At 49.6% G+C, this 15,358-nt stretch overlaps 1 long non-coding RNA gene across 1 annotated transcript; it reads right to left on the bottom strand.

Moving 5' to 3' along the window:
* Window positions 1–5,183: 5,183 nt before the first annotated feature.
* LOC147914193 (uncharacterized) lies at window positions 5,184–8,652 on the bottom strand. The gene is made up of 2 exons (XR_015555558.1): window positions 8,353–8,652; window positions 5,184–8,203 (listed from the first exon to the last, which is right to left on the bottom strand). It is a non-coding gene; the product is annotated as an uncharacterized LOC147914193 (long non-coding RNA).
* Between the last annotated feature and the right edge of the window lie 6,706 nt (window positions 8,653–15,358).

Genomic DNA, 15,358 nt, shown 5'->3' with positions numbered 1-15,358 from the left:
GCTCAGCGCCGAGTCGGCATGGTCACTCGCACAACTCCCGCGCGGGGGGAGCACGTTTACTCTCTTGTCTCCATTTTATAAATGAGGAAACTGAGGCTCAGAGAGGTCATGACACACAGCCGCGCGAGGCGGAATCGGGATGCAAACCTAAGACGAGTCAAATTGCAAAGTCCGTGCTGTTTCCGGTCTGCTGCATGTTTTCCACTTACGGTCGGTGCTCAGAAAGGCTGTGAGTGCCAAATGGACAATACATTCATCGGTAATAGAAACCCCGGTTTCAGCAGAAAACATGGCCGCCCAGCTGTGTTAGCTGACTGACTACAGTTCCCAGCCTCCCTTGCAGCAGTGTAGGACACGTGACTAATTCAGGCCAATAGAATGAGAGGGGAAGTGGCACAAACATTCTTTTTGTGCCCCTAAAAATGTTGAAGTCTACTTGCTTTTCTCTACTTCCCACTGGCGGGAATGTAGACGTGAGGGCAGAGCTAGAGCAGTCACCTTGGACCGTGAGATGGAAACGGCTGGTTGAAGATGGAAGAGAAAATATAAGATAGCAAGCATCTGGGTCCCTGACACCATAAAGCTGCCGTCCAAACCCGGACTGCTCTCATTCAGATTGATGTGAGAGGAAAATTAGCTGTTTTCTTGTCTAGGAGACACTTGTTATTGGAGCCTTCCTTACAGCATTGAGCCTGTATCTCAACAGTGCCTTTATTAAATGAATGTATGGATGATTGAATGACGGGGGAGCAGCGATCCAGCCCCACACACATATAAAAATGCACGAAGACCGCACTGGAGCCTAGACGGCAGCATTGTCCAAATGCAGTGGACAAGTGTGTGGCCATAGGAACCAGTTCCAAACCTGGCCCTTCTACTAGCTTGCTGTGTGCCTCTGGATAACCCACGTACCCTCTCTGGGCCCAACACTCCTTGGTTGTAAACCAGGCTTAGCAAGCTCATGGAATCTGTGCAATTTAAAGATGAATCTTTGCAATTCCATTTCTAGGAATCCATTCCCAGAGAAATTCTCACCTCACAGCCCACGAACACAGGTGCAAGGATGTAACTTGGTTTGCGGAGCAAAATCTTGGAACTATCCTTAGAGGTGATTGAATAAACTATGACATGTTCATGTTCTGGAGTGCTAGACAGCTGACTGTGGCCGTGAGGAATTCTCTGGGGACGCTTGCTGGCACAGAATGATACTGCAGCCCAGCCCAGCAAGGCATTGGGAATTTCCAGAGCAAGAGAGGTTCAGGGAAGCTGTGTGGACAGTCTGGGGAGCCACAGAGCAGGGAGAGATTTGGAAGGAAGGCCCAGGCAAGGAGACTGGCCTGGGTGTGGAGGTTGAGAGCACAGACCTGGGTTTGAATTCCAGCTTCACTTCTTCCTAGCTGGGTGCGCCTGGGCAGATTTGGGACTTTCTCTGAACCTAAGTTTCTTCTTCTATAAAATGAGGCTCCTAGGGTCCACCTTACAGATGTCTGGTGAGGATTCAATGAGAGAATTCATTCATTTGATTATTTATTGAACCAACATTGAGCCCCTATGATGTGGGAGATTGATTGGCACTAAGGATACACCCAGACCTGGGTCCTGCCCTCGTGGGGCTTACGGTCTAGTGGGGGGAAGACAATAAACAAGTAAACAGGCAGATAAGATAATCTCAGGTGTTGAGGAGGGGCTCTGGGGGTGGAGGCATGTTATGAATAGGGTGCCCGGGAGGGCTTCTCTGAGGAGGTTTGAGCAGAGGCCTGAAGGAGCCGCATCTTGTGTATATAGACTACAACGTATAAGATGCCAGTGGGAGAGCGTGGCACACAGTAAATCTCAATAAATGGTGGGTCATCGTCTTATCACACAAAGGAAAGGGATTAAAGGGAGATGGGGATCCATCTCCAGGGTCTGATGCAGTACAGAGTGAGAAGATTCCTTAGGGCCTGGTGGGCAGAGGAGCAGCCCCTGGACCCGAGCAGACCCAGCTCTGGGAGGCCTTGGGCAAACCACTGTCTGGGCCTCTGTTTCCTCAAATGAGGCTGATAATGCCCATTGTGAGACTGCGGGTTGTTATGGGCTGAATTATGTCCCTGCCAAATCCATATATTGAAGTCTTAGCCCGTAGTACCTCAGAATGTGACTGTATTTGGAGACAGGGTCTTTAAAGAGGTGATTAAGTTAAAATGATAGAGTGGGCCCTGATCCATTACTACTGATGTCCTTATGAGAAGAGGAGATTAGGACACAGACACTTAGAGGGGAGACCATGTGAGGACACAGGGAGAGGACCACCGTCTACAGGCCAAGGAGAGGCTGCAGAAGGAACCAGCCCTGCAGATATCTTGGTCTTAGACTTCCAGCCTCCAGAACCATGAGAAAATAAACTTCCGTGGTGTAAGCCAGTCTGTGGTACTTGACTGTGGCAGCCATAACAAACTAATACGGGTGACGTATGATACAGACAGGCACACAAGAGGCCCTTGTTAGAGGCTGCTTTCCTTGGCCCGGAGCCTGACTAGTGAATCCTCGGCATCTCTGCAGGCTCAGAGTCAGTCTCGAGGTCGCCGCCGTTACTCTGAAGCTTGGCCCAGTGTGCCTCTGGATTGCCTCGCCTGGGGAGCCAGCCCACTTAATTTCTGCCCTCCCCTCTGGTTCATTACTCCATCAATCCACAAACGTCACGTGGTACCACTGTGGCCGTCCTGTAAATTATGGCGTGGCCGGTGTATCAGCTGGGGTCCAGTCTGGAAAGCGGAGACCACTCTCAGCATTTCAAACAGAAGGAATGGAGTACAGGGAGTTGCTCACACAGATGATGAGCCGCCAGAAGGGCAGGATGAGGCACCTCAGGATAAGCCACAGCTGGAGGCCAGAGGGACAGAAGGGGGATGTGGTGTCACTGGGTACAAAACCCAGGGCTGGCACCATGGTGGGGGCTGCCGGGTGGGAACCGGGACCAGGGAGGGAGGGCCTGTGGGGCAGGGACTGGTCCTCCTTGTCCTCGGATCCATTCCCTGCCCTTCTGCTGTTCTGCTCTGAATGAAGAGGGGCTGACCTCAGCAGGCTGCAGTTCCCAGGGTGACATCTCATTGGCCAAGGGTGGTCCTGGTGGGAGACTGGAGGCTGGAGGGAGGGAGAAGCCGGGGTATTGCTCCTCTCCTTACACCTTCTGCTGCACCTCCATCAACCACTGGGTCTCCCCAAGGTTCCAGCTCCCGCGGGACAGTCCACTGTGCGTCCAGCTTTGGAGTGACCACAGGCCCCGCGCTACTGTAGTGTGACCTCCTCCCTCCGTCCCTCCAGCTGAGAGGTGGCAATGGCCCTCTGCTGCTGCAAATCTCTGAGCTTCTTCACAGCCTCTTGTTTGGTTTCTAGGCTCCTCCATCATCTCCATAACCAGTTCCCTGCTGGAAAGTCTCTTTGTTTAAATGCTCGGTGGTTTCCTTTCCCGATAGGAGGACAGGCCCTCAGAGCACCCTGGCAAGTGGCCAGCCCAGGAGGCCTGTCCAGCCCCCTCGTCCTTCTTGCAGATAAAAACCCTGCGGCCTGCAGGTGGGAGAGGCAGCTGGGTGTTAGGGATCAAAGGGTGGCCCTGGAGTCAGACAGGCCTCCTTTTGTCCTAGCTCTGCCACTTGTCAGCTCTGTAAACTTCATCAAGTCACTTCCCCTCCCTGAGGCCTCAATTCCCTCACCTGTCACGTGGGACAAGGATCCTACCCATCGACTCAGGGCTGTTCTGAGGATTTGATGAGATGTGGCATGGAAAGAACTCAGCCACAAACTTGAAAAAGAGTAGGAGAGAGGAGACTTCCCCTATAGCAGTTAAAAGGCATACCCGACTATAATAAAATCAGTGGGGTGCTGGCACAAGGAGAGAGCAGTCGTGCCGCAGCAGTCCACGGGTACGCGAGAACTAAGTGCACAATCATGGTGGCCTCCCCGGAAAGGAGAGGTCGTTCGGAAGATGGTGTTGGGAAACTGGCCCCAAATAAAACTGGATCCTTACCTCACACTGCAAACAAAGGTGGACTCTAGGTGGGTTAAAGACGTAACGTGAAGAGCAAAATTATAAAATTAGTAAATGTTACATACACACAATGGGGTACTATTCAGCCATAAAAAGGAATGAAATTTTGACATGTGCTACAACATAGATGGACCTTGAAAACATTACACGGAGTGAAATAAGCCAGACACAGAAGGACAAACGTTGTATGATCCACTCATGTGAGTACCTAGAATAGGCAAATTCACAGACAGAAGGTCGAATGGTGGTTACCAGAAGCTGGGGGGCGGGGCATGGGGAGTTATTGTTTATGGGTACAGAGTTCATGTTGGGGGTGATGAAAAAGTTTTGAATATAGATAGTGGTGATGGGTACACAGCATTGTGAATGTCATTAATGCCACTGAATTGGACACTTACAAATGGTTAAAATAAATATTGTGTTTTATATATTTTACCACATACACACAAAAGTTTACCCCCACCCCAAAATCAGTAGAAGAAAAGTCAGAAAGTATCTTTATGCCTAGAGGTGAGAAAGGACTTGTTAAAGCAAATTTCAAAAGCACAAGTGGAAAGAACCCAATTCAAAAATGGTCAAAGAATTTGAATAGGCATCTCTCCAAAGAAGATATACAAATGGCCAATATGCACATGAAAAGATGCTCAACATCATTAGTCATCAGGGAAATGCAGATCGATACCACAATGAGATACCGCTTCACACCCATTAGGACGGCTATTATATATACATATAAACAAAACAGAAACTAACAAGTATTGGCGAGGATGTGGAGAAATTGGAACCCTTGTGCATTGCTGGTGGGATGTAAAATAGCGCAGCTGGTTGGAAAACAGTATGGCAGTCCTCAAAAAGTTAAACATAGAGTTACCATATGATCTCCAATTCCACCTCTAGGTATATACCTAAATGAGTTGAAAACGGACTCAAACAGATTCTTGTACACCCATGTTCATAGCAGCAGTATTCATAACAGCCAAAAGGAGGAAACAACCCAAATATCCATTGACAGATGAATGGACATACAAAATGTGTTATATACATACAATGGAATATTGCTCAGCCTTAAAAAGGAACGAAATTCTGACACATTCTACAACATGCATGAATCCTGAAAATATTATGCTAAGGGAAATAAGCCATACACAAAAGGACAAACATTGTATGATTTCATTTATATGAGGCACTTAGAGTAGTCAAATTCAAAGAGACAGAAAGTCAATTAGATGTTTCCAGGGGCTGGGGTAGGAGGATGAGGTGGGGCATTGTTTAATGGGTACAGAGTTTCTGTTTGGGATGATTAGAAAGTTCTGGAGGTGCCGGCCCGCTGGCGTAGTGGTTAAGTTCATGCGCTCGGCTTTGGCAGCCCGGGGTCTGTGGGTTTGGATCCTGGGCCCGGACCTATACACTGCTCATCAAGCCATGCTGTGGCGGCGTCCCACATACAAAATAGAGGAAGATGGGCACAGATGTTGGCTCAGGGACAATCTTCCTCACACACACACACAAAAAAGAAATATTTAAAAAAACAAAATAAAATAAAAAGTTCTGGAGATGGATGGTGGTGATAGTTGCACAACATGTGAATGTATTTAAAGCTACTGAATTGTACCCTTAAAAACAGCTAAAATGGTAAATTTTATGTTATCTATATTTCACCACAATAAAAAAAGCACAAATGTATAAAAGGCAAAAAAACATTAAAAAAGGTATTTTGATTACATCCAAACTGAGGAATTCTGGCCAAAGGATACCATGGACAAAGGAGAGAGATGTAAGAGTGTGAAGACACTGTCATGTCTAAAATTGCAGTGCTTAGAATATGCAAGAAACTTGCAAATAAACGACGACAGAAAAGCCAGCAGCCCCAGTGGAAACAGGGCAACGGATGTGAAGAGCAATTTACAGCAGAGGAAAACCACAAGCGCACGAAGAAGGCTCAGACTCGTCAGTACGAGGAAACGCAAATGAAAACAACCAGGAGACACCACTTTACACCCAGCAGAGGGGTAAAAATCAAAAACGGGGTGGCCCCCAGATCTTGGTTTCAGAATGCCGTTCTGCACTGAAAGGAGCCAGGGCTGGGGCACAAAAAGTAGAAACTCAGCCCGGAACATATTGTCGTGCTAGAAAATAAGGACGACGGAAGGACACAGGAGCCCACCAAAGGGGGCTTACACTGGCTAAATCTGGGTCAGTTTGAGCACCCAAATAAATAATAATAGTGACGGATTTATAACCCAGGGAATAAAATAAAATCCATGAGTCCATACTGATATAAAGGAATAAACAAATAATTGGGGGCATGGGGATTTTAAGATACGTCCACAAATTGTTTGACACCCTTCTCTTTGAGAGGTGGAATCCAATGCCTCCCCCTTGCATGGGGGCTGGACTCAGCGACTTGATTCTAATGAGTAGAATGTGGCGGAAGTGATGCTGTGTCAGCAAAGGAGGTCACAAAAGGCGTTGTGGGTCTCCGCTCTCTCCATCACTCTCTCTGGGGGAGGACAGCTTCCATGTCATGAGGACACTCAAGCAGCCCAGTGAAGAGGCCCATGTGGCGAGGAACGGAGGCCCCCCACAACAGCCGTGTGAGGGGGCCGTCTCCGAAGTGGATCCCTCAGCACTGAGTGTCCCATACAACCACCACTGGCCACATACGGCTGGAAGGACTCACAACGTGGCTGGTCCAACCTGGAACGTGCTGTGTTCGATGTCCACTGAATTTCAAAGACAGCATGAATAAAAAGATGCCAAATATCTTGGTAATACTTTTTAATATTGAGAACATGTTGAAATGAGAAAAGTTTAGATATATTGGGTTATGTAAAATATATTACTAAAATGAATTTCACTGGCTGCTAGGAAATTTAAAAGTAAGCAGGTGGTTCCATTGTGGCTCACATTTTATTTCTCCTGGACAGTGAAGCCCCAGCCCCAGCCGAGCTTTCAGATAACTGTCGCCCCAGCTGACATCTTGACTGCAACTTCAGAGACTCTAAGCCAGAACCTTCCAGCCAAACCACTCTTGAATTCTTGAGCCACAAAAACGGTGAGAAAATGAATGATTATTATCTTAAGCTGCTAAGTTTTGGGGTCATTTATTACATAGCCATAGATAGATTGATTGAAGCAAGCATATTAATGGATGTTAAAGTTAGTGGGTGAACGGTGAGGAGTAACAGGATATTTAAATAGTTAATCTCCCCATAAGATACTTATTCGTTACAGAGGGAAAAACAGTAACTCAACAGTGGTGAAACCTGGCAGGGGTCGCCTTGACCAAGTGACCAATTAATATCACCAGTAACAGGACAAATGGCTCTCAGGCGTCTCCCGATGGGGCCACCGAGGAGGACATAACACCACCTGGGTGGTTCCTGACGAAGGTGCGTGGCCTGAGTCCAGCCATGAGGAAACCTCAGACAGAGTCGAAGGAGGGACGTTCTACAAAATGACTGGCCTGGCCTCTTCAAAAGTGTCGAGGTCGTGAATGAGGAGAGACTGAGGAACTGTTCCCAATTACAGGAGACCAGAGAGAAAGGGCAGCTAAATGCAGAGTAGGTTGCAGACACCAGTACAGCTCATCCCTAAGCACTTCCGCATGCATATCTTAGCTAGGGCTCAATATTTGTTTCTCTGTCCGTAGAACTTACATCCAGTGAAATGCACACATCTTAGGTGTACTTTATTTTTGGCAAATGCATCTCCCTGTGTTATCCAAACTCTTTCCATGATATGGAACACCAAGTGGGTTGAACTGTGTCCTCAAAAAAATATAGTCAAGTCCTAACTCTTGGTACCTGTGAATGTGAAATAGGGTCTTACAGATGCAACCAAGTTAAGATGAGATTATACTGGATTAGGCTGGGCCCTAAATCCAATGACTGGTGTTTTATAAGAGAAAAGAGAAGGAGATTTGGACACAGACACACCCGGGGGAAGAAGACTATGCGAAGACGGAGGCAGAGATGGGAGTGATGCAGCCACGAGCCAAGGGGCACCAAGGACTCCGGCCGCCACCAGGAGCTGGAAGAGACTGGGAAGGATTCTCCCCGAGAGCCTTCAGAGGGGGCACGGCTCTGATCTCAGACTTCTGGCCTCCAGAACTGTTAGAGAATAAATGTGTGTTGTTTTAAGCTGCCTAGTTCGTGGTACTCTGTCGTAGCAGCCCTGGAAAGTAATACAGAACATTCGCCATCACTGCAAAAATCACCCTCGTGCCCCTGCCCAGTCCATCCCGCCCACCCCCAGCTTGGGGCACCCTCCATTCTGATATTTTCCACCGTAGATTCATTTGCTTATGCTAGAGCTTCATCTACCTGGAGCCATGCAGGATGTATTCTTTTGTGTCCACTGTCTTTCACTTGGCGCTAGATTTTGGAGATTCACCCAAGTTGGCGCATCTTTCAGTGGTCGGCACACCTGTAATTAAAGTCAATTTGCTTGAGGAGGAAGCACATTTTGAAGTTGAGAGGAGTGGACAATAAGGATGGGAAATTTGTCCCCAAAGCTGGGCTGGGAGCCCCCTGCCCTGGGGCCTGACCACGCAGGTCACAACCCACTGGGGCTTTCTCAGGTCAGAGCCGCTGCGGGGGTTGGAGGCTGGGCTCCATCGCCACCTGGTGGTGATTCTAGGCGATGCAAGGAGATGCCAGCACTGGGCCCAGCTGGGTGGGGAGACGGCGGGTCAGGCAGGTGTGTCTTTCCCTGGGTTGGGCCCCAAACCACTGGGCACCTACTCAGCACCTGCATGGGTGTGTGTGTGTGTGTGCATGCGTGCGTGTGTGTACAGGGATGACCTAGAGAGGAACTAACCCCAGTAGGGGCAGAATAAGATCCTAGAGGCACGAAGTATAGGGAGCATAGAGGAAGCAGGGAGTAATTTTTACTCGGACCTTCAGGGAAAATTTCTCTGGGTGTTTCTCAGCTGCAGGTGGAAGGGAAGGGTGTTAGAGGCAGAGGGAACAGCATGAGCAAAGGTGTGGAGGCAGGACCGTGCAATGTAAGGCTTTCTAAACCCAAACAAATAACAAGGTAATATGTATCCATGGTGAACATTTTAAAGTTAGGAAAGGACCCACCTCCCACCTCAGGCCCCCAGCCCTCCCCTCGTGCTAGACTGACTTTAGGGGCTCCAGTGAACCAGCCTCCGGGTATGTGTGCCCTTGTGTCACCCCCTGCCCTCGCATCTGGGCTGACCAATAGAATGAGACAGAAATGGTGGTGTGCCAGTTTGGGGCTTAAGCCTAGAGAAGGCCTAAGGCTTTCACTTCTGTGCTCTGGGGAAGCCAGCTGCTGTGTGAGGAGTATGGCTACTGTGCTGGGGAGACCACGTGGAAAGGCCACACAGAGAGGCCACATAGAGAGGCCACATGGAGAGAACACCAGGAGAGACAACTTGGACCACGTGCAGGGGCCACGTGGAAAGGCCACACGTGCAGAGGCCACTTGGAGAGGCCACGTGAGGAGGAAGAAACTACCTACCGGAGGAACCGAGAACTATGCCGGCAGACACACGCTCCAGCCACCATCAGCCACTGGGCCATCCTCGCTGAGGTGCCATACATGGGAACAAAGAAGTCACCTTGGGTGTTCCAGCCAGCAGCCAGCACTGGAACAGAGACAAGCTGTCCCCTGTGCCCTGTCCAAGATTCCTGACCCACAGGGTCATGAGCAAAAAAAATGGTGGTTGTTTTAAGCCACTAAGTGTTGGGGTGTATCGTTACAGAACAACAGAGCACCCCTGGCCCGAGGCTGTCACTGCTGCCAGTTTCCTGTGTCCCTTCCAGCGGGAGACTACATCCTCAAACACACACACGAGATTTCCGTGTCTCCCTTCATTTATGTGGGAGTGTGCACCCCACACGTTTTGGCTGCACTTGGCTTTTTTCTCTTAATGATAGATCTTGGAGATGGTTCTAGATGGGTGCTGTTCCATACAGTAGTCACCAGCCACATTGAATTAAAATGGAATGAAATGAAAAATTCAGTTCCTCAGTCACACCAGCCACATCTCAAGGGCTCAATGGCCACAGGTGGCTGGTAGCTCCCATATGGCACAGCCCAGATGTAGAATATCCCCACCATCCCGGAAAGTTCTATGGGACAGCGCTGGTCTAGATCCTCCCCCCACAGAGCTGCCTCAGTCTTTCTAGCAGCTGCATGGAATTTCCCGGTAACGATGGCCACGGATGTTATCTCACAAGATTTTGCTGTCACAGTGTCCGTTGGTCTTTGTGCAGGTGCGAGAGTCTCAGTCGTGTAAATGCCCAGCGACGGTTCCCATTTTGATAGCTATGGCCCAGTCACAGCTGGAGGCGCTCCCACTTTGCACAGCCACTACAAGTAAGAGCACCAATTTCCCCACACCTCAGCAACACTGTGTGGAACTCACAATCAAACAGATTTTCTAGCTAATGGTGAATGCTTTCAAGACAAACACCACTCCACCAGGGTACTGCTCTGCCCTGCTCTTCTCTCACGCCACAGCGTCAGTGGGCATCTTTCCCTGACATTGTATGAAGATCGACCTTGTCGTTTAAACAAAAATTGTAAAAGTCACGTAACGTAAAATTTACCATCTTAACTATTTTTTTTTGGTGAGGAAGATTAGCCCTGAGCTAACATCCGATGCCAATCCTCCTCTTTTTGCTGAGGAAGAGTGGCCCTGGGCTAACATCCATGCCCATCTTCCTCCACTTTATATGGGACGCCGCCACAGCATGGCTTAGACAAGCGGTGCGTCAGTGCGCTCCTGGGATCCGAACCTGCAAACTCCGGGCCACCAAATTGGAGCGTGCTAACTTAACCACTGTGCCACCGGACTAGGCCCCCATCTTAACTATTTTTAAGTGTTCAGTTCAGTGGCATTAAGTAACATTCATATCATGTGCAACCATCACCACCATCCATCTCCAGAACTTTTTCTTCTTCCCAAACTGAAACTCTATACTCCTTAAACAAGTCCCCATTCCTCCCTCCCCGGCCTCTGACAATCACCATTCTACTTTCTGTCTCTTTGAGTCTACTCTAGGTGCCTCATATAAGTGCAATCATACAGTATTTATCCTTTTGTGACTGGCTCATTTCACTCAGCATAATGTCCTCAAGGTTCATAATGTCCTCAAGATTCATAATGTCCTCAAGGTTCATCTATGTTGTAGCAGGTGTCAGAATTTCCTTCCTTTTTAAGGCTCAGTAATATTCCATTGTATGGATAGACCACGCTTTGTTTATCCATTCATACACTGATGGACACTTGGGTTGTTTCCACCTTGTGGCTACTGTGAATAATGCTGCTATGAACATGGGTGTACAAATACCTCTTCCAGACTCTGTTTTCAATTCTTTTGGGTATATACCTAGAAGTGGAGTTGCTGGATCACATGGTAGTTCTATTTGCAATTTTTTGAGGACCTGCCATACTGTTTCCTATAGTGGCTGCACCATTTCACATTCCCACCAATAGTGCACAAGGGTTCCAATTTTTCTATATCTTCACCAACATTTGTTACTTTCTGTTTTTCTTGATAGTAGCCATCCTAAGGGGTGTGAGGTGGTCTCTCATTGTGGTTTGGATTTGCATTTCCCTACTGATTAGTGGTGTTGGGATCTTTTCATGGGCTTCTTGGCCATTCATCTCTCTTCTTTGGAGAAATGTCTGTTCAAGTCCTTTGCCCATTTTTTTTTTTTTTTGTGAGGAGATCAGCTTTGAGCTAACATCTGCCAATCCTCCTCTTTTTTTTGCTGAGGAAGACTGGCCCTGGGCTAACATCTGTGCCCATCTTCCTCCACTTTATATGGGATGCCACCACAGCATGGCTTGCCAAGCAGGGCATCAGTGCACACCCAGGATCCAAACTGGCGAACCCCGGGCCGCTGCAGCGGAGCGCGCGCACTTAACCACTTGCGCCACCAGGCCAGTCCTATCCTTTGCCCATTTTTAATTGGGGTTTTTGTTGTTGTTGAGTTGTAGGAGTTCCTTATATATTCTGGATATTAGTCTCTTCTCAGATACCTGATTGCAAGTATTCTCTCCCATCCTCTAGGCTGCTTTGCTCTCCGTTGATCGTTCCTTTGACACACAGAAGTCTTAAACTTTGATGTAGTCCAATTTATCTATTTTGTCTTTTGTTGCCAGTTTTTGGTGTCATATACCTTGTCCCTTTAAATGGCTGCGCGGTGGTCCCTTGTGTGGCTGATCTATAACTGGATCTATCAGCAAATCCTGAAGGTTTTCCTTTCAAAACAGATTCAGAATTTGACCACCTCTCCCCGCCTCCATGCCCACCACCCTGGGGGAGTCACCATCATCTACCTGCATGACCGCGGTCCCTCCTCACGGGCTCCCTGCTTCTGCCCTTACCTCCAGCGCAGCCCACCCCTCCACGCAGACCAAGGGACCTGTTAGAACCTAAGTCAGCTCCTGTCCCTCCTCTGCTCAGAACTCTCCAAAGTCTTCAGGTTGGCACACAAAGCCCTGCATGATATGGGCCCACTATTTCTGAGATAATTTCCTGCCACTCTCCCTCTGCTCCACCCACAACTACACAGGGCTGGGCATGCTCCTACCTCAGGGCCTTTGCACTTGCTGCCTGCCTGCTACTCCCCCCGCAGATATCTGCATGGCCTACTCCCTCATGCATTCATGTTTTTGCTCAAATGTCACCTCAGTGAGGCCTCCCCTGACCACTATAATCTGAAGTTAAAATCAAATCCCCCAGCCTGCTCTATCCCCCTCCTCTGCTGTATTTTTCTCCATGGTACTTACTAGAATCTAACACAATGCATACTTTACTCAATTATCTTGTCTATTGTTTGTCTTCCCCAAGGGGAATGTTAGCTCCACGAGAACAGGAATCGCGCTGTCTCGTTCATGAATGTCTTGTTCTGTCTCTAGGGCCTGAACTACGATAGATGCCAAAAATTTGGGGGAATGACGAAGTGAAAGTGAGCACTTTTTTGTCTGTTTGCGGGACATTTTTATGTCTTTCAGTGGCCTGCTCGTGTCCTGTGAGCATCTCTCATATCCATAGTGCCGACCTCTGTATCACAAAGCAAGGTACCCAGTAGGTCCTCAACCAAGAGGATTCGTTTAAAGCAAGCCTGCATTCCCAGAGCCTGCCACGTGGGGGCAGCATATGTCCAGGCAAGTTTCACCAGTCAGCCCTAGCGTCTCCCAGGACGCCAGAATTCTGGATCCCAGGATATTGGGGCCTGGCAGCCCTTGGGGACCTAATCTTGGCCCCATTTAGCAGATGGGGAAAGTGAGGCCTCAAAGAAGAGGCGTGGTGGGGAAAATCCCAGACATTGGAATCAGGGGACCTGGCTTTTAAGTCCGACTCTTTCGCCAGTGGAGCACTGTGGTCTTGAGGGAAGTCCTAGCCCTCTCTGGGCCTGTCTCCCATCTGCCTGCTTGGTGAGTTTTTCATCACTTGCTGCGGTCAGGCCCTTTGTGGGGCTAAGGGGAGGTCTGATTCACTTCCATGTGTTGGGGCGGGCCAGCGGGCCCAGAACACCCGAGAGAGGTGAGATCATTATCCTCATTTTATAGGTCAGGGCCTGAGGTCTAGGGAGGACCCCGGAGTGCCACAGCCAGGAGGGCACAGAGCTGAACAAAAGTCCACCCTGCGGTCCCCCCACTCCAGAGGCATCTCCATGGACCATCTCCAGTGGTTCCCCCTTCAGCCTTATTTTTCTACTCGCTGGCTGATTTCTAATCCCCTCTGCAAACATTTTTACCACTCTCCGTCAAAGAGCAACAATGGGACTCCCTTTGAGCAAGTCACCTCGGTTTTCTCCTCCCGAAAATGGGGCTAAGGGACAGCTGCAGAGACTGGGGCAAGGAATTCTGAAAGCAGTCTGGGGCAGAGGAGGGCGGGTATCCGGGTGGGAGGGCGCCTGTTCCTCCCCAGCCTCGTCTGTCTCCTGCCCACCACTCGCAGCCACGTGGGCCCAGCCCACGGCTTCTGGTTTTAAAAGAGAAGCTGGAAATTTGAATTTTGATGTGAAGTCTCCCGATTTTTAAATGTTGGCAATAAAATCATTAAAAAGAAAAAAAAAGCAAAACACCATGGGGTTGTACTGAACCTGTCTGTGGGTTGGATTTGGCTGCTGGCTGCCAGTTTGCGACCCTTCCCTGAACAGGTCCTACAAACACCTACGCCGACGGTAGCTGGGAGAGGTCATCGTGGGTGGCGGCGGGCGGATCCTGGTTTCTGGGCTCCGCTGCCTGCAGGCCACCAGGGTGTGCTCTGGCCTCTGGGCCACAGGAGCTCAGCCTCCATCCATCACCCCTCCTCGGGGCAAGGCCGAGCGTTCGTGCTGGGGCGGCAGGCAGGGCCTGTTGAGCAACGAGCCTTGGAAAAACAAGGGCTTACGTCACCGTGCACGCTGCCTCCCCGCAGGACACCTGGGGTGGCAGCAGGTGGGAACCGCCAGAGTCCCCGTCAGGCCGATGGCGACTCCTGGGCAGGGAAGGGGGGAGCAAAGGCTCAGTGTCTGGCGGGTGAGGACCACCCTAGAGGCTGGGGGGCCGCGTCAGGTCCTTGGGGCTGGCCCCCAGGGTCTGGGTTGCCCCTTGACTCACTGTGTGACCCAGGCCATGCTTCTCTGGACCTCGTTTTTCCATTCAGAAAATGGGGTTCACACCGCCAGACCTGTTATGACTTGTTAGAAACCCAGAGGGGAAGGTCAGGCTGGAAAGACTTCAGTCCTCCCCACACCTTTAATGTGACCTTGAGCAGGCACCCTTAGCCCAGCTGGGCCTCAGTTTCCTCATCTGTAAAGTGGAGATAATAACAGGACCTGCTTTCCACAAATTATCAGGAGGATTAAATGAGTTAATACATGCAAGGAGCTTAAAATGTGGTTCAGAGACAGTGGAAGATTGGCTTGAGGACACACAGCAAATCCTCCAATAAGCTCCAGACCCCCCACCGTCAGGTCTCTGCATTTCCCCAGAACCCTGAGAGGTGAGGGGTACTGAGGCTCAGAGAGGGGAGCCATCTTGCCTGAGGTCACACAGCCCAGCTAACAGGGGAACCTCACCTTCTTCTCAACCTCCTCCATTCATTGAGGACCCTCTGTATGCCAGGCACTGTTCCAGGCACCAGGGGAACAGCAGTGAACAAAACAACAAAAATCCATGCCTGGAGGGGCTGCCGTGGGGAGGGGGCAACAGGGACAGAAAGCAAGATGGATAGGTGAGATAATTTTGATCGTAATGAGAATGTGAAGGAAATAAAGCAGGGGGGTGTGGAAGGAATGACTGAGGGCCTGGGACTTTTGATGGGGAGGTCAGGGAGGGCTTCCTGGAGGAGGGAA

Source organism: Ceratotherium simum, chromosome 21 (assembly GCF_057802395.1).
Source record: "Ceratotherium simum simum isolate JZ-2026a chromosome 21, ASM5780239v1, whole genome shotgun sequence".
Lineage (NCBI taxonomy): Eukaryota > Metazoa > Chordata > Mammalia > Perissodactyla > Rhinocerotidae > Ceratotherium > Ceratotherium simum.
This window is presented reverse-complemented; position numbering and strand designations above follow the sequence as displayed.